This window comes from Carlito syrichta, unplaced genomic scaffold (assembly GCF_000164805.1).
Source record: "Carlito syrichta isolate Samal-C Ts95f unplaced genomic scaffold, Tarsius_syrichta-2.0.1 Scaffold288810, whole genome shotgun sequence".
NCBI classification, from domain to species: Eukaryota; Metazoa; Chordata; class Mammalia; order Primates; family Tarsiidae; genus Carlito; species Carlito syrichta.
This window is the reverse complement of record NW_007232906.1, coordinates 25,924-47,802: the sequence shown is the minus strand read 5'-3', so window position 1 is coordinate 47,802 and position 21,879 is coordinate 25,924. Positions and strand designations below refer to the sequence as shown.

At 40.8% G+C, this 21,879-nt stretch overlaps 1 protein-coding gene and 1 pseudogene across 2 annotated transcripts in view; one reads left to right on the top strand and one right to left on the bottom strand.

Annotated features, from left to right (window-relative positions):
• Positions 1 to 21,879, bottom strand: part of LOC103255989 (signal transducer and activator of transcription 4) — a gene marked incomplete at its 3' end in the record, with an annotated part of 91,174 nt that overhangs the window by 50,787 nt on the left and 18,508 nt on the right. The gene's annotated exons all lie outside the window — the stretch shown is intronic.
• Positions 5,683 to 6,485, top strand: LOC103255988 (annotated as a pseudogene). The gene is made up of 2 exons (XR_002481720.1): positions 5,683 to 5,905; positions 6,178 to 6,485. The product of XR_002481720.1 is annotated as a ubiquitin-40S ribosomal protein S27a-like (transcript).

The window sequence follows — 21,879 nt, the reverse complement described above, 5'->3', positions numbered from 1 at the left end:
ACTGCTAGGGAAGGGAGGGGCATACCTCATCAACAAGGGTACCTGCATAATCAACATTTGCATACTTAACACTGAAGTGTACCCTACATCTTTATCATTTAAAAAAATTATCACAACTATAACTTTTCCGATAAATACAAAGACAAAATTTGAGGAAATGACCTAAATGTGCATAACATTTGGGGCACAGGTTCTGGATTCCAAAAAACAGAGCATATCCTAATCCTCTCACCTCCTAGCTCTGTAGCCTTGGGCCACTATGCGACCTTTCCAAGTCTCAGTGCCTTCATCTGTAAAATAGGGACTTATCAGTAAGTACCTACCTGAGCTGTTGTGAGGATAAAGTGAGGTCATGAGGTCAGCACATGTACCAAGTACATGGTAGGAAGTGGTCATCATTACTCTAACAGGCATAGATGCATATTTATAATATATATATTATATATATAATACCTATTTTTTACCGAAATGGATAATATGGCACAACCTATATGTAGTATAGATAGTGGTAAATCAAAAGGACCAATGAAATCAACCTATGAGAAACGAAGCTCCTCCTATCACTGTTATTACTTTCCCAAACATCTTATCTGTGACAGCCATGTAGGTATTATGGCCCACTTCCTGCAGTGACAGACTCTGTAGCCAGAGAGGAAAGGTCACCTGCTACAAGGGGTTGATTTGGAAGAACACAGATGCTGTGTCTTCAAGTCTACGACTCTTTGCACAAACCAAAGGAGGAAAGTTCAGGATAATTTCTGGAGAGTAGTCACTATTCTTTGTCTCGGAATTAAATACACAACTATATCAGAGCAAATATTAAGAAAGGGATTCTCCCAGCCCCACATCCACTGAAGGTTCACTCTGCCCCTCCCACGAAGGATCTTCCCACAGCTCTCTGCTGCTCCTGCCTGGCAGGAGCACTCATACGGGGGCTAAGTGTGGCCCCTGCTGCCCTGGTCCAAACTCCTAAAGTCTCCAACACTCTCCTGTCTCTGTGTCTTCACACATGTGGTACTGCTCACCTGTAACACCTGCTCACACTTTTGTTTGTGAAGATCCATCCTTCCTTCCTTCCTTCCTTCCTTCCTTCCTTCCTTCCTTCCTTCCTTCCTTCTCAGCCACAATTATTGCCAGGCACTAATCTAGGTGTTGAGAATATACCATACAAGCATCGTTCCCTCTATTTTTTTCCTTGTTTGAGATTTTTTTTTCTCTTTCTTTTTTTGTAGGCAGAGTCTGCCTCTGTTGCCCAGTTGCTTGAGGCTGGAGTGTAGTGGTTTGATCATAGCTCACCACAGCCTCTACCTCCTGGACTCAAGCGATCGGCCAGTCTCTTCCCCCTGAGGACTATATACTACCATGTGTAGGAAATATTTGTGTTTTTTGCAGAGATGGGGACTTGCTGCGTTACCCAGGTTGTTTTTTTTTTTTAACTCTGGGCCTGAAGTGATCTTCTCTCCTCGGCCTCCTAAAGTGCTAGGATTATAGGCGTGAGCCATCGAGCCTGGCCTTTTTCTTCTTTGAATCTGCACTTTTTACTTAATACCTATGTAACAGCTGTTCCTCTGCTCTTGAAGCTGCGACAGGGTTAGAGTTCAGGACTTGAGGCACAGGAAAAAGCACTTAAAATGTATTGGATTAAAAAGAAGGGGAAATATTGCATTTGAGAGAATAAAAAAGTATTGGATTAAATAATGCTGAGAAACTTACCTGAAGTTGTCAAACTTGAATAAGGTTGAATTGACTTCAGAGATTCAAAGAAACTTTCGGCTTCACAGAGAGATGTAAGAAGGTATTTAGGTAGCAGTGGGGCCCAGTTTATTTTTTGTTGTCATGTGAAAGTGATAAATAGTTTAAAGATAACATTTAAGGTGTGCTCTAAGTTGGAGTTTCAGTAAAAGGTCCAGAGAAATAGAACAGAGGAAAAATAATTACAGAAACCAGTACAATGAAAACCTGTGGAAATTTCTTATTTTTTAAAAGTACACTTGTCATAAAGGAAGTTCTTCGCAGGCAGCAAAGAACATGTTATACATGTTACAGGTTTTTAAACTAGAGAAAGTGATTTATATAAAGAAAATGTGTTCATGTGTATCATTCTTGATATGCCTCTCCCTCCTGCTCGACCCACCACAGACAGGAGGTTCCCCCAGAGTTTAGAACTGATCAAACCTGATGTTTAAAATACATTGTTTCTGAAGAAAGCTGTGGTCTGAGCCAAGATGTGGTATACAGGAAGTGGCTGTTATAATTGAGTCTGGGCCAGGACTGTTTTACAGCCAAGGCAGTTTTTAGACTTAGTTTATCTAACCTAATTGTGATAGAGACAGGGAAATAATTATCAGTGAAAGTAACAAAAAGTTCAAGCCTTAAATGCCGTGGTACTCAATGTTAAACTGTTCGTACAATTTTTAAAGTTGACCAAGACATAAAATTAATTGCCTTAAGTTTTACCAGAGTCATGGTAATGAGACTACATACACATCAACAGAATGTCTCACAAAGCAAGTTTTGCTGGATCTTTGTTGTGTACCTATTCATAGTTTCTAAGGTCCCTTCCATATGGAAAATGTTATTTTTCTACGTTGCTCATGCATATGGTAGAATAAACAGATCCTGGAGGACACAGTACAGAATAGTGGTGAAAGCAAAAGAAGAAATGATACACTGAAAAAGGAGCGTGTCAGTATAGTTTCTCTCTTACTGTTCTGTTCTCACCTCCTCCGTAAAGCTTAACAGGAAGTCACAACTCTCAGTTGCATAACCTGTGTTTTCCATTCTCTGCATATTTTTCAGCTGAACGTTTATTAGAAATATGAAGTCACTTCAAGTGACAGCACTGTCACAACATATCTCCTTACATATGACGTCACTGTTGTCTGTAATCAAGGCACCGGGGCTCTCCTCCCAAGACATTTCACCTTCTGTCCGTCAGGCCACATTGGGGAAACCACAATTATGAGCATGGAAGGGGATGGTGTTCTGCTTCCAGTTCAGCGTAGCAGCCACAGAGAGCTTTTGCTGGGGCAGTGGAGAGGTGTGTTCTGCCCCCACAGGCAAATTCCATATGTTTTTGTTTATGTGTTGTCATAAGCAAAACATCTTACGGAAGTCATGGCAATGAGACGATTCCTAGTGCTATGTTTTTGTTGTTGTATCCGAATGGACGTACTGATGCACATTAGTTTGTGCCATTAAAAAGGTAAATTTGTTTTTTTCCCTCAATTTTCTATATTTTGATTTTCTTTTTACAAAAGCATGCAATTGAGCTACTTTTATAAATAGATAAAATATCTGTTGTTCAATTCTCCCAACTCGTAGGGAGCACCCACTATGTGCTAGACAACAGACAGAGTCTAGCTCTGTTGCCCAGGCTAGAGTGTAGTGGTGTAATCATAGCTCAGCACAGCCTCCACCTCCTGGTCTCAAGCGATCCTCCAGCCTCCACCCCCAAGGACTACAGGCACATGGCACTACGTTTAGCAAATTTTTGTATTTTTTGTAGAGACGGGGTCTTGCTATGTTACCTAGGCTGTTCTTGAACTCCTGGCCTCAAGCAATCCTCTTTCCTCAACCTCCCAAAGTGCTGGGATTACCGGTGTGAGCCAGTTACTAGAGACCCAAAGTATAAAGAAATATAATTCTACCTCCCGGTCAAGTCATCAACAATTCATTCACCAAGAGCCCATTTGCCAAAGTGATTCCTGGTCATGCGATCTCAAAACCTCCCAAACGAATAGAAAGCATAGACACGTAAGTAACTGTGAGGTGTCTGCTCTATGAGCGATGGACAATGCTATTGCTCAGAGCTCAGAGAAGAGTATAATTCTCCTTTGGAAGTGAGGAAGGGCTGCCTGGCAAAAGTGGGACTGCATCTGCGCTCGGACGGAGGATTCAAATTCAATCTGGGTTGCGTCCTTTAGTTTTTCTTCATGACATCACGCAGGATGGCAGAAAGGATATATATATATTTAAGTTCAGTTTGAAATCCAGACTTCATCCCAAACTCAGCACGAGGAAGGTCTTCCTTTTACTTCTATGCTTCCACCACATGCTCACAAGAATTCTTACCAGTATGTACACAGCAGCCTCCTCACCCACGGAGGACTCGCTGAAGCAAAAGGGCCTGCTCTATTCTCAGAGCTCCTGGCTGGCTGGTGAGGCCATTTCCCAGCCACACACAGACAGGCCTGACGTTGGACGGGGCATGAGTTCTGACCTCATTCCCGTGCTGCGTTTTTTCTCTCTACACTGGAATCTCCCTTTTTCCGAGCAGTGCCCTCCTCACTAGTGGTCATGTCTTGCCTCTGATGTCAGGCAGGTGTTCAAAGAACTGGATGTGTCTCAGCTAAGGAAGGGGAAGGCCTTCACCAGCAGACAAGAGACTAAAGGCCGTGGCTACCCCATAAGGAGACTTCACACAATTCACACTGAAGCAGCCTTGGCAGTCTCTCACTGGGACACACAGCTTCTCAGGAGGGGTTACGGGCTGGATTCCATCATCCGCTTGTCCCTCTGCCTGGTTCTTCTGTGCCAGACATCACCTGTCAATCATGCGCCAATACCTTCAAAAGCTCAAGTGCTTTGGTCTTGAAGCTCTCTTACCAGATTCCCTGAAAGCTTATGGGCCATTTCTGTGGTGTCTCGTTTGATCCAGTTAGACAGATAGCTGCTCTCACGGAAGCAAAATCACAATAGGTTACAGCTCTGTTTCCAATGAGCATCTTAGGTTGTATCTAATATCTTGGGATATCAGGATGGTACATGACCTCAAGTCTTCAGAGATATTGACTTTCTACCAGTGCACAGACAGTGGAAAAGCCCTTGATAAATTGTGCATCTTCTTGTATACATTATGCCGTGATTCTAATCATCAACACACATCAATTTTGTGGCCCAAAAATATGCTATGATTCTAAATGTTAGGTCCTTTTTTGACTACTCACGTAGGTTACCTGACAAAGGCCAGATAAAACTGTATCTATTGTACAGTACTGTTTAAATTGTGCAGGAGTAAAGATCTAGTCAAATGGGGCATTTGGTGGAAAGGAAACTTATGATAATAGGAAAAAACTTAGAATGCGGTTGGATTGTCAGAAAAATTGCATTTGCTTGGAATGTGCTCTACTCATGACACGAAATGGTTTGGTAAGGGCCATAAGTGACAGAGTCAATGGTGCCCTTCCATGGTTTCCATTCCCAATTTAAAGCAAAGACCACATGTACCCGTCATCCACTGGTACAGACAAGAGGGAAATGGTCTGATAGTGCAATGCTTTTAGACCTATGATGTGGTATTCCTTTCTCTGCAGTCATGTCACCTGCTACCTTTGAGGCAGGACAGCTAGCATAGCTTAGATCTTGACAGTGAGTTTCTCACAGGCAGGTTTAGGTAATTAGGAAACCAGGTGGTCAGGCATTGGGCACGAGACATTACTCTTTTAAACAACTACACACTGACTGAGATCCAGGCCTAACCACGGAATATAGGATGGCTGGTGACAAGAACCAGAACAGGACAGTAGGATGTTACAAGGGACACTGAGCTATGGTGCTCTAAAAGAAAACTTGTGACACAAGCATGCTTAGAAGTAAACCTAGAAGAATGGAAGTTTGTTGTGGCCCAGTGCGGTGCTCTTCCTTTTTTGATCCACCATCTGCAGTGGGACCACCTCCAAGATGCAGATTTTCATGAAAACCCTTACAGGGAAGACTGTCACTCCTGAGGTTGAACCCTCGGATACAATAGAACATGTAAAGGCCAAGATCCAGGATAAGAAGGAATTCCTCCTGATCAGCAAAAACAAATCTTTGCTGGCAAGCAACTGGAAGATGGACGTACACTGTCTGACTACAGCATTCAAAAGGAGTCTGCCCTTCATTTTGTGTTGAGACTTCGTTAGTGGTGCTAAGAAAAGGCTCGGTGGATCAGCCTATAATCCCAGTGCTTTGGGAGGCCGAGGTGAGTGGATTGCCTGAGCCCGCGGGTTCGAGACACCTGGGCAACTTGGTGAGACCTCATCTCTACAATAAATCAAAAATTAGCCGGGCGTGGTAGCACACACCTGTAGTTCCAGCTACTTGGAAGGCCGAGGCAGAAGGATCGCCGGAGCCCAGCAGGTCGAGGCTGCGGTGGCTGGGAGCGGCCACTGCACTCCAGTATGGGTGACAGAGTGAGACTCCAACTCAAAAAAAAAAAACCAAAAAGAAAAAGAAAAGGAAGAAGTCTTACACCAAGAAGAATAAGCATAAGAGAAAAAAGCTTAAGCTGGTTGTCCTGAAGAACTATAAGGTGGATGAGAATGGCAAAATTAGTTCCCCTCGTCGAGAGTGTCCTTCAGATAAATGTGGTGCCGGAGTTTTTATGGCCAGTCACTTTGACAGATATTATGGTGGCAAATGTTGTCTGACTTATTGCTTCAACAAACCAGAAGACAAGTAATTGTGTATGAGTTAATAAAAGACATGAACTAAAAAAAAAAAAAAAAGAAAGAAAGAATTAAAGCTTGTGATCAAAATTTAGCTTAGAATATAGGTTGCTTAACCTTCATTTTGGGCACTATATAAAGCTTTCTGCTAACAGCAAGCATGTACCCTTTCCCTTAAAGCTACCCACATTCTCTCTTGAACATGTCATTTATTTTTCTTTTTTTTCTAATAAACTATACTTCAGATTTCTCTTTGCGACTCACTCTGCAATGCCTTCTGCACAAGCCGAGGACCCATGGAAATGTCACCCAACATCATCCTCTGACCTGGACTCATGCTCTTGTCAACTGGTCCTGTTACTGTGCAACTACTTTGCAAGCTACAGTTTGGATCAAGAAGAATCAGTTCAGTTATCTTAATAAAATGGACTAAGGAAAGTTGAGAAATATTACTTTAGGTTAGAAAAAAATATCTCTAAGTAGTCTAAAAAAAAAAAACCTCTAAGAAAATCAATATAGATTTACAATAAATGAGAAGGAATAAACTTCTAGATTTAGAAGGCTTGTTTTAATAGTATACTGCACGCAATTTAGACAGAGGTGACATATTTGGGAAACAGTCCATGCCAGTTAACCTTCTTGCTTAAAGCAGAACACAAGTGAACCCCACTCAAAGACTCAGCTTCAGTGTAATTTTTGAAATTACTTGTTTTATATCTGTCTTCTTTGGTAGATTACACATGTCTCAGGAAGGGGATACTTCTGTCTTGTCTGCTGTTGTATCCAACATCAGAAATGGTCCTGGCAGAGAACCTTCTCAACACATCCTTGTTGAATGAACAGATGACTGGCAGTAAATTTACTCAGACTTCTCAAGAATGGCAAGAGGCTTCTAGTGGATAGTAAATCAATCTTTGGGATTCCATCCCTACCACTAAAAAAGCAACTCAAACATTCCACCTTTTGGAGTGGCAAAGAATAATGAAATATATGAGGGGGGACCACCCAAAAGACCTAGAATTTATTTATAAAAAATTCCGTATTTATTCTCACACATCTAAACTTCAGTCACCTTCAAATTTGCTTGAGTATTGTTTTTTTGTGCCTTTTAGTGCTTCTGCTGTTTTCTTTTTCACCTCTTCTACATTGGCAAAATGTTTCCCTTTGAGGACTTTATTCATCCAAGGAAACAAATAAACAAGACAGAGATTGGGTGAATAGGAAGTGTGGGGCATGGAGGTCTTGCTGTTTTTTGGTCAAAAACCACTGAACACTCAGTGTAGTTTTTTGATTTACACCTGTAAATCACCCATCATAAAATGGGCAAATGCATTGCAAGAATCTCAAAAAAAAAAAAAAAAAATTCACTGGAGCTCAACGCAGTTTCTCACAACAATGCTAGCTGGTACACTGATGCTGATGGGTTTCTAGAACCCTCACCTAGCAAGGAAGACTGTACTACAAGGGTTCTACCCTCCAAAACATAATTCCATTTTTTTGGAGAGTGCCCCTTCGTATGTGAAATCTACATGTAAATTTTTTGCATGACTTTGAGTAATGCATCTCAATCTTGGCTATATCTTATGGTCACCTGAAGAACTTTAAAAAAAAATCCAGTTGAAACAGAATCTTTGGAGCAGGGTTGACTAATTTTTAAATGTGTCTCCATAGATTCTAATAAACAGACAATGTTGTGAACACTGATTGAAGAACATTCTTTCCCCGACTTGTCTGATAATATGAATCACCTGATCTATTCAGTCCACAGTCAATCAGAAGTGGTAACAAGGGTTCTTCATCTTTGCCAGCTTGGAAGACAAAAAACAATCTTTTATTTTAGCAGAGAAGCACAAGTTTCCCATTCTTTAATGCTAATCTGACTTCAAATTTCACCTTCTAAGGAGTTGCCATTGCTTCTAATTTAGTGCCAACAGAAATGTAATTTAGGGCAGGATTATTTTTCAGGCTATCCCAGGACATTCCTCCCTGTCCTAAATAATACTTCTACAGTTTTCATTAGATTGTGTCTTTATTACTGTAAGTTGAGTCTCATCTATCTGCAGTAATTATGACATCTGATTAAGTGTCAGGATGAGTTGTTTGGACACTAAGTGTTTTGGGAGTGCAGAGCAGGAAAAACTCAATGTGAATTTTAATGATGTATAGCACAGGACGTGGGCTGGAACTTGATAGATAGTGGGAGGAGAGAGGACCTACATCCTGGAAGGAGAGCACAGCAAGAAATGAACAGACTCTGCTTTGCTGTAGGAATATGCTGCCTCTATCCTAAATTCACCATGGCTCATTTTTCTTCTGATGCTTCTGCCTGAGATGTGTCCCTGCTATGAAAACTCAACCCTACGTCTCCTACCCACATTCCCAAATTTCACCTCCATCCTGTACCATCAGAATTAGAAGTGGGGGCTGGAAATTGGCATTTTTAATAAGCTCCCCAAGTGATTGTTATAGTAAAACACAAATTGAGGAGGGGGAGATGACTCTATCTCTACAATTCAATGGAAAGACAGATGGGACAGAGCATCCTCCAAAGAGAACCAACTGCAACACACCAGCGCTTCTGTCAGAATCAAACAGACATACCATTTTTCATTTGTCAAACTGGCAAGGAGGAAAGCACTTTATGCCACTCAGTGTTGATGATAGAATGAGCTTTTACACACTGCTAGTGGGAATCTGAATTGGTACATTACTAAAGGACAATTTGGTAATTTTTATCAAAAATCATAACATTTTTTATACACTTTGACACAGCAATTCCACTTTTAGAAATTTATTCTGAGGCTGTGGTCTCAACTTTGGCAGTCCATCAGGATCACTTATGAAACTTTTATGAACTATAGACTTCTGGGCCATTTTTTGGAGATTCTGGGTCAGGTCTGGGAATCTGTTATTTTAAAACATTGATGTAATTTGGGTTTATTTTTTAAAAGTTCAAGTAATAAAAAAATAAAAAATTAGTGAAAGCACCATTTTCCACTCCCTCCCCTCACTCCCTGTGGGCAATCACACTGGACATATTTTTTCTGGTCTGTTTTTTTTTTTCACTCAATAACATATATTATAGTTATTCTTTTATTTTAGCATATTCAGATCTAGCTAATATTTTGATCTCTATTGTGGAAACTTGGTAGATACTTAAGATAATTTTTATATTTTTTACTATGAATAATAAGACAATGACTATTCTTGTATGGAATCCTTCCTTCTAGTCTTGTGAAAGGATTTCTGTAGGATAAATATCTAGAAATGGAATTTCTTTGTCATATTAAGCTTGGATATTGACAAACTGCTTTCCAAAATGGCTTTACCAAATGTAGCAGGCATATCTTACCGCCCCCCAAGATTCTTGCTTTTGCTCCAACACAATGCAGTAACTCTTGACAAGAGAAAGGTAGCAGCCCAGCCTGAGACTACATTTCCCAGCATTCCTTGCTTGGTGCCTGGAGGCATGTAACTAGTTCTTGCTAATAGTATGCAAATAGCGCGCCATTTCTAGGCCAAGAAGTTCACAATGTGGTTGGGATGTGGGTGGGCTCTTTCTTGTTCCCTACCTCCTATTTGTTTGCAGAGGCATCCAGGGCCCTTAGGAATAGCTAAGCCACACAGCGGAAGGAACTTGGATCCCTGAATATCCATGAGAAGGAAATTCTTGCACTTATCTACCAGAATAGCCAACATTAGACTGCTATGTGCACAGTAAATAAGATCCTGTTTTCTGATTGCTTTATATAGTAGCTAGTGTTATCCTCATTAATATATAGATTTAGACTCCTTCAACAGTAGGTATGTGTGTTAAAACCACCATCACCACAAGTGATTTTGGTGCATGGGATTAAGATCCACTGGCCTAACAAAATAAATCACAAATATTAATAAAATTGTAACAATAGGAATGTGTACTTTTTCTGTTTATATTGAAGAAAAATGGAAAAAATAGCAAATACCTGATTAATAGGTGAACAAAAATATGCTGAAAAAACATATTTAAAGGCATAAGAAGATGTTGACTAAGTGCATTTATTAAGCTTGGAAAGGAAGCTATAAAACAATACTGATTTTTTTTAAAAAGCTAATATTGGCAGAAAATATACTGTAATGATCATAGTGGCTATCAGTTAAAGACAGAATTACATTTTGGGCTCATCTAAGTTTTCTGGTTGTTTTTGTTTTTGTTTTTTTTAGTTGGAGTCTCTGTCGCCCAGGCTGGAATACAGTGTATGCTCACGGCCACCACAGTCTCAACCTGCTGGGCTCAGACCATCCTTCCACCTCAGCCTTCCAAGTAGCTAGAACTACAGGTGTGCACCACCACCACGCCTGGCAAATTTTTTGATTTATTGTAGAGACGTGGTCTCACCAAGTCACTCAGGTTGGTCTCGAATCCCTGGACTCAGGCAATCCTCTCACCTCGGCCTCCCAAAGTGCTGGGATTACAGGCTTGCTAAACTTTACTGTATATGTATCACCTTTGTAAGAAAAAGATTGTTTAAAAATCAGTAGACATGATACTAAGCTGCATTAGCAAACAGATATAACTTACAGGAACTCAGAGATAAGCCCCCTTTGTGGTTCAACATTCAAGCGGTTTGATGCTCAAAAATTTATGAAAGCAGGCTACTTTTGAGAGAATATCTGAAACCAAAGTTGTGCACATGCTCATCAAAAGTCCTTGCATAGAATGTTTTACTAACAAATATTATGTTTATTAATTCATTAGCCAGGTTGGAGATTAAAGTGTATATTTATTTAGCTTTTTAATAGAGCTAAAAAGTTATGAACTTGGAAAATTAATAGTCCCAGAAATATAGTTTCTGCCTTGTAATGTATGAAGAACTATTTTTTTTATAACATGAGGCAATGTTCTTCTATTCATCAATACGTTATTTTGTTCACTAAGTGAATGATGGAAAAAATGGATTTAATTTATAGCAGAAGTGACAGAAGGAGACATTTCCTAATGACCGTATTGGTAAAACTTTGGAAGTGCTACAAAGTCTATTCATGCACTATTGTTCCCGAGAGATTCAATAACAGGAAACAGAGGTGGTTCAGCTAAGGTTTTAATAACCAAAGCTGGGACATCTTTGGGGTCATTCTTTACCCTTTGACTTCTTGCTTGCAAATTAAAATGTAGAAGGGGAGGATAAGTTGTTTTCGATACCTATTACAGCATTTTTAAATGATAATTTGAGATACATATGACTTTTTAGTTTCATTGTGCTTATACAGATAGAAAGAAGTAAAAATGGAAAAGGAATGCTTATTTCCAAAGAACTGGTTAAATTATGGTTACATTCACAGGACATAAAAGACTTCTCTAGGAACACTGTAAAACACTGCTGAGAAAAGTTAGAGACCTGAATAAATGGAGGGCTGTTTTGTGTTCATGAATCGGAAAACTTAATATTATTAAAATATCAACTTTTTCCAAAATTACCTTTAGATTTAACATAATTCCAATGAAAATCCCACCACATTTATTTGTGGAAATTGCCAAGCTAGTATTAATATTTACATGCAGATCGCAAGGATCAAGAAAAATTAAGACAATTTTGAGGGAAAATAATGTGTCTAGAATTTTAGTACCACACATCAAGACTACAAATCTAAGGCAATTAGTCGTAATGTGGTATAGGTGCAAGGAAAGACAAACAGACTAACATACTAGAGACACGCATAAATACAAGTCACCTGACTCATGACAGAAACACCTAGGAATGCAATGAGGAAGGGATGGCCATTTCAGCAAATGACTCTGAGTCAGTCAGTTATCCACATGGATCACTTCTTGGCCTTTTGGCTAAGATCAAGTGTGATATCCACATGGAAAAAGTCGATCTTACCAATACCTCACAGCAGACATAAAAGTCAGTTCCAATGGATCATCATCCTACATGTGAAAGGTTAAAATAATATAGGTTCCAGAAGAAAACCTAGAGGAATGTCTTTATGATCTAGGCCAAGCAAAGATTTTTTTTAAACAAGGCACAAAGAAATTTTTAACATTAAAAAAATTTGAAAATTGAACCCCATTACATTTAAGAACTGCTGTTCATGAAAAGATGCTATTTAGAGGAGATTGAAAAGACAAGGCACAGTGTAGAAGATATTTGCAAGACATATATTCCACAAAGATTCACTCAGAAATATTATGCAGCCATAAAGAAGGACAGGATTGTGAACTTCACAACAACTTGGGTGGACTTGGAGGCTATAATACTGAGTGATCTATCACAGAAACAAAGAACCGAGTATCACATGTTCTCACTCATAAGCGGACCTTGAACAACTATCATATAAGAAAGGAATCGGCAGTAGTGGGAAACAGTCAGGGGAGGGCAGGGGCAGGATCAGCACTGGTGGGAGACTGCCAGGGGAAGGGGGGGCACACCTCATCAACAAGGGTGCCTGCATATTAAGCATTTGTATACCTAACCCTGAACTGTACTCCACATATTGAAGGTAAAAGGTTTAGAAGAAAAAGAAAAAAAAATTCACTCAGAATATATAAAGAGCCACAAATCAATAAAACAAAGATAAGCAAAATGATTTTTTAAATGGGTAAAAGACTTCAACAAGCCCTTAAAAAAAGAGGAGATCAAAATGACCACTATGCCTCAGATTCTTAACATTATTAATCATCAGAAGAACGCAAATTAAAATTGCAACGTGATAACACTAAGCACACACTGAAATTACTAACACGAAAACAGACTGAAAATAATATGTGTTGGCAAGCAAGTGGAGTCACTGCTCCCTCATCTACTTCTGTGGCAAGTGTCAGTTAGTACAACCACCATGGAAAGGTCTAAATCCCAACATCTGGAAACCCTGTGACTCAACAATTCTACCTTTGGGAACATGCCCGGAGAAACAAGTGTCGACGCCTGCTAAAAGACACACACAAGAATATTCACAACAGTTTTATTCATAATATGCAGGGACTGAAAATAGTCTAAGTTTCCACCCACAGAAGAATGAAGAAATAGATGATGGTATATGGATCCAATGGAATACCAAGATGTAATTTAAAAAAACAAAACTAAGAAAAATTCAGATACACACAATAGGGTAGATGAATCGTATAAGGCAGCATGAGAAAAATCTGACCATCGAAAATTATTCTGCAAAATTTCATTCATATGAAGTTGAAGTTAGCCAAAACAAATCTACAGTGCTATAAGAATAGTGAATATACTTACAAGTGGTGTTGGCTGAAAACACCACTTGTAAGGAAATTCTCTGTATCTTGATCTGGTGGTCATTATATGGATGTATATTTAAAAAATTAATTGAGCTATACAATTAAGATGTATGTACTTTACTGTATATATATTATACATCCATAAAAACATGTTTAAGAGATAGCGCCCTTTGCTCTAAGTGCATTGTGTTAGAATACGACACAATATTAGACCTCATTGTATACCTTTTTCAGTTTGGCACTGTAACTTTCTTATGAAAGCAGAGTGGGCAGTGAACAGAAATGGCGGCGGTCTCCTATGCAGTTTCTACCTGAGCTTCCACCACCTTATCGTACTTGCTTTGTTGGGTGAGGAACTCAATATCTTCTGTATTCCTGGGGTCCAGAGAGTCAGAGCTCTTGGCTTGGCTCCTGGGGAGTTGGTGTTGGTGTTAGAAAGCCCACCTCAACTTCATGTGAGTGGAATTTTGCAGAATAATTTTCTGGGTTTAGATTTTTCTCGCACCACATTATGAGATTCATCCACGCTATTGTTTGTATCTGTATTTTTCTTTGTTTTGTTTTTTAAATTACATTTTGGTTTTTCACTATATAAAGGCTTTGCCTTAGGTGAAGGCTAGTTTGAGGACTTGTGTCTTCGGCTTCCTTCCCCTTCAGTCCTTATGCCTTTTCGGAGTGAGTGCGTTTTCTCTCAGCTTCCAGATACTTCTGGTACAATACCACCTGACCTTCTCTCATGTACCATATGTTCTAAATACAGGCTTACAAGAGGGTTACATCCCAAGATACCCACTGTTAGTTGCAAATATTGTGAAGTGGAAAATGCATTGAATATACCAAACCTTCTGAACATCACAGTTTAGTCTATCTTAAATGTGTTCAACACACTTCCATTAGCCCATAGTTGAGGAAAATCATCTAGCACAAAGCCTATCTACATAATAGAGTATGGAGTATCTCATGTGGCTTACTGAATACAGTCCACTGTGGGGATGGGTGGTTCAAACCTGTGATGGCGTAACTGGCTGGGAGCTGTGGTTCCAACCCTGCACAACACAGTGAGAGTGTCGCCCTGCATATCACTAGCTGGAAAAAGATCAAAATTCAAAATTTGAGGTACGGCTCCTACAGGATGTGTTTTGCTATTACACCATTATAAAGCTGAAAAATTCTAAGCCAAGTATACCAAGTCGGAGACGGTCTATACTCTTCTTTGCAAAGCCAACCCCTTCCACCCTTAGAAAATGCTGATTTCAGCAAGAAAGATCTTAAAATCTAAATTTCTCTTATGGCCCCTGTCTAGCCTGCATTTGCAATAATGGCATGGCACTTGCTTCATTTAGTTAAGGATACTTATTGCAATAAGACAATATTCATACGTTCAACATCAGCTCAACTCGTCATGTAGTAAATGAGAGGCAGAGCCCTGTCACGTTCCAGCTCTGCTAAGCACTGGAAATGCAAAGATGAACACACCCAAGGGACTCCGGGCACATGCAGGAAGCAGGCAAGTATACAGACACATTAGCTACTTCCTAGTGAGTTTCTGCTGTGTGCCGCCTAGACTCTATCAAATTCATCATGCTGTCCTACCTCCTTCCTCAAACCTAATCATCCTGCATCAACTTCTGTGTGACAACCCAAAGTGAAACCCCTGTCGTCTCCTATTATGTATTCTCTCACATGTACTTGTTACATCTCAATTATCTCACCAAACTATCTCACAACTCTGGCATGTATTTTTTCATCCCAATGACTCTGCCTAGCTCAGAATTCCATTTCTTTTTCCTTGAACGATTGCAATAATATCCAAACAGTACCCCATGCTCCCGGTTTCACCTCAGCTGTGTTATATTCCACACTATTGCCATGGAAGTCTGTCATCTCTGTCTCTCCCTATCTCTGTCTCTTTCTCCGTCTCTGTCTCTAGCTCTGTCTCTGCATCTCTCTCTGTCTCTGTCTTTCTCTGTCTCTGTCTCTGTCTCTCTCCATCTCTGTCTGTCTCTGTCTCTAGGCAGACTTGTTTAATCTCCAAGGAAAGAAATATAAGTGTCCAGAGGAAGAGATTTGGTGAGTTGATGATGTGCTAAGTGCAGAGAACCAATGAGATATAAACATTTTCCAACAGAAGTACTGGCAGATAGGAGGTGAGCCATGAAAGCACTGTAATTTATGAAAAGGTGGCTGTTTCTTTAAATTTTGATACGGTATAGCTTATTTTCTTACTCCCATATCTTTCTACTGAGGTGGAAGTCACAGATTACATGACAGAAAATAGGCAGGTTCCTGGTGTCATGGGCATATGGTTCTCATTTTTAGGCACCGACACAGCTCAGGGATACCTGTGCCACTTTACACTGCACTGCACGCTCAGAAGCCCACTGGAGGTGAGATCACTATGTTCTCGACCAAAGTACCAATCAGAGGATTATGGTAACAGATGACTGAAGACCGGCCATCTCCTGAGTCCTGGTCTGGATCCTTCTTATTATTATTGTTAAGACACAGGATTTTGCTTTGTCACTCAGGCAGTAGCACAGTGGTGCGATCACAGTTCACTGCAGTCTTGACCTCTGGGCTCAAGTGGGAGGCCATCTCCGCCTCTTGAGAAGCTGGAATTACAGGCACGTGCCACTAGCCTGGCTGATTTATGTATTTATTGATTTTTAGAGGTAGGATCTCGTTATGTTGCCCAGGCTGGCCTTGAACTCCTGGGCTCAAGCAATCCTCCCACCTCTGCCTCCCAAAGCCTTAGTTTTATAGGTATGAGCCATCACATCCTTACCTGGGTCCTCTTTATTGAAGGGGAGTCATGGGGGAAAATTAGGTGTCAATGGAACAAATCTTAAGTCGTCAGACCGTCTCTAGAAAAGGCAACAGTGAGGGCCCAGGGAATGGCCGGAAGCTTGGGGGGGAAGGGGCAGGGAACCAACTTCTTCTCCCAATCAGGAACTTCTTGTTGGTGAACTCAAGTGGATACATTTGAAGTGACATGTTTGGACTCCTTAGAAGCTGTGGCTCTGGCTTGATGCCTGTGAGCTAGGCTGAGAGATCTACTAAGTTTAGATATCTACTAGATCAGCCACCACTTCAATCACCATTTTAAAACTAAACATACATTAGTATCCAATGATTTGGATTATATTGACTAACTTGTTTACAAGTATTTATTTATTTTTGCTCCCATATTTATGCTTTTGCCTATTAAACTTACTTTCCCAAAACTTATATTAAAATGTTTCAAATAGCTTATTTAAATAACAAGTCTTGTGAACTGTCTTGATTTTGGTTAAGCATCTCTTTGGAAAGTTTCCAAATCACAATGGATCTATTTATTTATTTATTTTTGAGTTGGGGGGGATCTCACTCTATCACTCAGGCTGGAATGCAGAGTGCAGTGGCATGATCACAGCTAACCACAGCCTGGACCTCCTGGACTCAAGTAATCCTTCTGCCTCAGCCTCCCGGGTCGCTGGGGACTACAGGCGCTTGCTACCACGACCAGCTAAATATTTTATTTTTATTTCTATAGAGCTGAGATTCACTCTGTTGCCCAGATTGGTCTTGAACTCCTGGGTTCAAGTGATCCCCTCACCTCGGCCTCCCGAAGTGCTGGGATTAACAGCATGAACCGGCCCCAACTCATAATGGCCTTAGAACAGTGGAGACAGCTTTCTTATGGGTCTTCATCTTCATGCAATGGGGACAACTAAAATAAGAAACCATTTTTTAAAAACTGTTAGTAGAACCGGGTGTGGTGGCTCGTGCCTGAGCTGTGGGCTGCATCCCAGCTACTCAGGAGGCTGAAGTGGAAGGATCACCAGAGTCTCAGAGGTTGAGGCTGAGGTGGGCTGTGATTGTGCCACTGCACTCCAGCCTGGAGTATAGAATGGAACTCTGACTCAAAAACAACAACAAAACTGTTAGCAAGATGCCGTAATTCTCCTACACTTGAGGTGACTATCTGCCCAACTTTTTATTCACAACCACCAAGATGCTCCCAGCAAACGAAGCCAACAGATAGTAAAAGTTCACATCTGACTCTAACAGCTTCGCATCCTCCTTCTCACCTGGTGTCTGTACCTCTCCACCCACTTCTCAGTGGTGTGGTTCACACCAGGGTTGTAGAATCTAGTTTTCTTCCTGACTGTGGGCTGCATCTGGGTTCGCAGCTTCTCTGCAAGCTTCTGGTCTTCTAGGTTGTGAGGCCAGCAGATTCCCATGCCCTGTCCGTGTGTCTAGGGTTTCCCTGACAGCCCCTGGACAGGTTGGATAAGCTTCTCTTATAAGTACAAGGATGGCGTTGCCCAAAACCAAGTCTTGGACTTGACTTTTCATCATGCAGTTAGTTTATTTTCCCTCCCCACCCCTCACCCCCTTGGTACATTACAGCTAGTTTTTGTGTTAGAGAAAATGAAATCTTTTCAGTCTCTGGATGACTTTAATAGAGGGAGATAGGGGTTGGCATGAGAAGAGAAAAAAACATTCAGCCTCAGGAGAGTTCTCGAATATTCTCTTACCTCCAGCAGAAAAGGGGTGGGTCTCCCTAGAGAAAAAATCAGCTCAGGAAATATTTTCAGTAAAAACACGTATTCACATCATGCTTTAGCTTAGAAGTCTTCGATGGCTCCCTATTGCCTAAGTCTACCCTGCTTAGCATGGCACTCAAGGTCCTCACACTATCCTCTTTTAGTGCTGAAAGGACCTAGCTTACTTGGGGGGAGGCATTCCCATGTTATCTTGTTCTTGCTCTTACTTTTTCCTCCGTACAAGATTCTCTTTCCTCCCTTCTCCTCATCAGAGAGACCTCAAACATGCTTTCAGAATGAACCTAAATGTTTCTAACTCTGCAAATGACCATTATCTACATTCTAAGTTGCAAACTCTGAACACAAGAGTCTGACCCATGTCTTCTTCACTCTACGTCTTCAGCAGTCGATACTAGCCTGATGTTAAAATCCACATGATGAAACCAATATTCAATCAATGAATCTCTCTGGAGTAGGTACCCAGTGAAGCCTAGAGCAAATCATATGAGCCCTTCTTTTAAAGAAATCCAATTGTCACTTGAAATAAAAATGGCATTCCACAATACACAAAATAATTACTGCACAGAGGAAAACCTCAGACTCTGGCATAAACTTCAGGGAAAATAAAAAATCAGGGAAAGGACAAATCATGATGGACTCAAGTATTAAACTGTTAAAGGAGATGAAAAAGGAGGAAGAGCAATCTAAGCAGTCTTGGATAAGAAAAAGCCTTGAAGAACATGTGCAAAATGATTTGGGAATGATGTCTCAGGTGGCTGGGGTTTTCAGCTGATCATATTGGATTCAAGTTTCACACGAGAGCCAGAACGGCGACGCACACCATCCATCTTCTGTCAGCCATCCCAAATTACGCGGCAAATAAAACCTTGATAATGGACTCACCTGTCATTGTCAATGGCACAGCACTTGGGTCTCTCAGCTTTTAAAATATGAACACCGTGATACTGGCATCCTGGGATTATCTCAGAGGAAAATAGACTTGGAGGGTATGCATCAGGGAACTGGAGAAACACCCTTGGAGGGACTGAGAAACTGGCTGCCACCCATGCCTGGCAAAGTGCCATGAGAGGTTGAACCCTCAACTTGGAGCTCTTCAGAGTCAACACCAAGTGGCTGCATGTTCTTTTCAGGTCTCGGGTTGAGGTCTTCTCTTCCCTTCTCTTTGTGGGTGGTGAAGAGGGGAAGGAAGAGGAGTGACCGAAAAAAGCAACGTGAGTTAGAAGATAAGACCCGGCAGGTTCAGAGCAGCTTCATAGTTCAAGCAATTTTTTTTCTTCTTTGGCATTGCAGAATGTGTTTCTAATCTTCCGCCTTATCCTGTCAAAAGTCTCACTTCACTGGATACCCAGAACCAGCAACAAGATTTTTACAGACGGGACAAGAAGGAACCCTGTGGCTCAGTGTTCAAGGAGACTTTAGCTCTAACACAGTTTTACTCAACCACACCCAAATGACCTCCAAGAAAGAGGCCACGCTGAGAGCAGAGCATGTGCAGTGTGGGTTGTCCTTACACATGTCCCCGCACCCACCAAGTCTAACCTCTCACTAATAGTCATTACCCAGGTCTGTGAAAAATGCTCTAACCACAGGGTTAACACCAAACTCTGAAAAGAGCTTTCTAAATGATAGAGATTCTTTTTTTTTTCTAGTATCAGACAAGACTACTGATGCCTGTTTCCCATTTCCCTAACACTAACTTTTGAGGAATAGCCATAGAAGTTCCTATAACTTGAAAACCAAAGTATAGGGAGCGTGGACTTTTTCCACTTGAACTTATCCAAAAGAATGAGAAGCAACAGAAGTGTGAACTTGAACTTGAGACTGGAAGCTTCATGACCACCATCATTTGTACTCCTTGTGCTTAAAATGTGACTGGTAACATAGGAGGGACTCACTAAATATTTGTTGACTAAATAATAAAACTGGGCCAGGCTCGGTGGCTCAGCCTGTAACCCCGCGCTTTGGGAGGCCGAGGTGAGTGGATTACCTGAGCCCACGGGTTTGAGACCCACCTGGGCAACTTGGCGAGACCTCATCTCTACAATAAATCAAAAAAAAATTAGCTGTGCATGATAGCGCACGCCTGTAGTTCCAGCTACTTGGAAGGCGGAGGTGGAAGGATCGCCGGAGCCCAGCGGGTCGAGGCTGCGGTGGCCGGGAGTGGCCACTGCACTCCAGTCTGGGTGACAGAGTGAGACTCCAACTAAAAAAAAATTTAAAAAAATAATAAAACTGGTCATGTGATATTTAAAAGGCATACTAGTATAAAATGACACAGAAAGGATGAAAATGAAGAGATGAATTCATTTATCAGATAGCAAATGATAATGAGAAGAAAAATACACAGTGAAATTTTAAGATTGAAAACAGTCAGTGGGCCAAAGAAGGATATTTTACATTGACTTCTAAAAATTTCAGTTCATAGTTGGGGTGACGTGTAACCATAGACTCTGCCACATGGGAGGCTGAGATAGGAGGGTTGCTTGAGCCATGGAATTTAAGTCCAGCCTTGGGCAACAGAACGGGACCTCCATCTTCTTAAAAGAAAAAAAAATGCAAAAAGCCCTCTTTTAAAAAGTTTCAGTTTACCAATAAGATGGTATCCTATGCCTATGCCTCTCAAAACATATATCGAAGTACGTCTAGAAGTTTAAGAGAGGTGATAAAAGGAAAGTCATAGAAAAAGACTTCAACATGTCACTCTCAAAAATCAATGGAATTGTCTCACAGGTTTCCCTGCTTTATTCTCGACTCACCACAGTACATTTAACAGCTGGGTGAGCTTTTAAAAACAGAAATCAGTTCATGCCACTTCCCTACTCAAGCCCCTCAATGGTTTGCCTTCACACTCACAGTAAGACCAGTTTCTTACCAAGACCCACAATTTCTTTATGAGACATCCCTAGCTCACCTTTTGACCTCATCACCTTTTTATTACTTCATGTTTAGATGCATTCTTGTAAAAGCCACACTTTGGCTTATGATTGCTGAGTTTTGTTCATTTAATACATATTACTTGGATTTTTCTCTGATTCTTATTTTGTGCTTTTAATTTTTCTTTTCTTTTCTTTTTTTTTGAGTTGGGATCTCATTCTGTTTCCCAAGCTGGCATGATCATGGCTCACCACAGCCTTGAACTTCCACCTCAGCTTCCCAAGTAGCTGAGACTACAAGGATGTGCCACCACACCTGACTAATTTTCTTAGTTTTTATTTTGTAGAGACAAGTTCTCACTATGTTGCCTAAGCTGGTCTCAAAGTCCTGGGCTCAAACAATCCTCCCACCTCAGCCTCCCCATGTGCTGGGATTACAGGCATGAGCCACCATACCTGGCCTGTGCTTTCAATTTCTTATGCACTCTGTTTTCACTTCTTTCAGTGAAATTTTTGAAAAATTTCCAAGCATGCTTAACTTCAGTGCTTAATTTCCTTTAGGAATTCCTTCTATGCAGCTATCTTTGTAGCAAAATTTCAGTCTTGTATTCTATAGCTGGGTATAGAATTTCAATATAGATGCTGCATTTCAACTGTGAAGAAATTATTCCACCCCCTTCTCACTTGTTACTGTTTTTGTTTGTTTGTTTATTTGTTTTTTGAGTTGGAATCTCACTCTGTTGCCCAGGTTAGAGTGCCGTGGCACTCTCACGCCCACCCCAGCATCGACCTGCTGGACT